Genomic DNA, 1,599 nt, shown 5'->3' with positions numbered 1-1,599 from the left:
ATATGGCATATATACTCAATGGAATACTACTCAGCCATAGAAAAGAATGAACTTCTGTCATTCGCTGCAGCCTGGATGAGCCTGGAGAAAATTACATTCAATGAAATAAGCCAGGCACAGAAAAAGAAATAATGCACATGCTCACTTATAACTGGGAGCTAATAAAAATAAATAAATAAATATAAAAGAAAAAGAAAAAGAAGAAAACAATTACAATAATGTGTTCATCTTTCAGGAGAGAACAGGATTGTGGTTACTAGAGGTTTGAAAGGGGGAGGGGAGGAGCGTTAGCATGAAAGTGGTTAATAGACAAAGAATAATTATGTTTTATAATATAAACGTGTTAATTATGTTGATTTTGTCATCACATATTGTACACAGGTATTGATATTCCACTCTAACTCACAAATATGTACAATCATGTTTCAATTTTTAAAAATGTATGTAAAAATGTAGGGGTGGAGATTGTGTTGAAGTATAGGTGAAACCAAAGTGCCATGTCAGGTGCTAAAAAAGAGAAAGAATGAAAGGGTGAAAGAAAAATGAAAGAAAAAGAAAGAAAGGTAAAAAGGAAAAGAAAGAAAAAGGGAAGGTAAAGAAGATAAAGAAGAATGTCTAGATGTCCCAGTTTTCAACACTGATTGGCTTCTAACTTTGTCAAAACAAAATCAAGCCTTGTTTAAGGTCCTTTGTTACCCCGAGACATATTATAACATACAAACACAATAATTTGTTGTGAATAAAACTGAACAAATATCCCTGTCCACTTGAAGCTGGCATTCTAGAAAACAGGAGATGAGGGGTGGAAGTAAAATACACAGTGTGACAGATGATGGTTGCGGGAGAAATATTCTTTAGTTCTTTTATTCATCTTTGGGCTAATAAGAGGTAGTTTTGTGTTCTGAGTTCTGATCTTCTTTTCCATAGTTTTTTTTCCTTTGCAACATTTGTATAAAATGTATATGAACAAAATAATAAGGAGTAACATGATTATTGTAAGAATGATCCATCCAGGAGATATATATAGAGAGTCAGTGGGTAATAAACATTCTCACCATCCCCAAACCCCTCTGCTGGCATTGCTGTATTCCTTTATTAGGTTCAGGATATGTTTCCATTTGAACTTTATGGTAGACCTCATTGGAGGTTTGTAAAACTCATTCTAAATCAGCATCTAAAAGTCATAATTCCTCTTGTGTCCATTTAGTTTCCNAATGAATGTAGAACATCTTTTGTCAGAAGTCACACCTAAGCAGACATCAGAGAACTCACATGAGGGAGAAATACTGCATGGCAAAGACTAGCTATTTTTTTCCAGAAAAAAAAAAACAAGCCACACACACACACAAAACACTGTCTTTTGTACAGACAGCTTTTTTCAGCAAATGGTGCTGGGAAAATTATATGCACTTGCAGAAAGATAAAGTTGAACCTAGGAGCAGCCACTATGGAAAATGGTATGGAGGTTCTTGAAACAGCTACAGATAGAACTGCCTGATGATCTAGCGGGGTATATACCCCCCAAAATGGAAATCATGATGTTGAAAAGATACCTGCACTCCCATGTTTATCACAGCTCTATTTACAATAGCCAAGAGT

This window comes from Galeopterus variegatus, unplaced genomic scaffold (genome assembly GCF_000696425.1).
Source record: "Galeopterus variegatus unplaced genomic scaffold, G_variegatus-3.0.2 Scaffold21704, whole genome shotgun sequence".
Lineage (NCBI taxonomy): Eukaryota > Metazoa > Chordata > Mammalia > Dermoptera > Cynocephalidae > Galeopterus > Galeopterus variegatus.
This window is presented reverse-complemented; position numbering follows the sequence as displayed.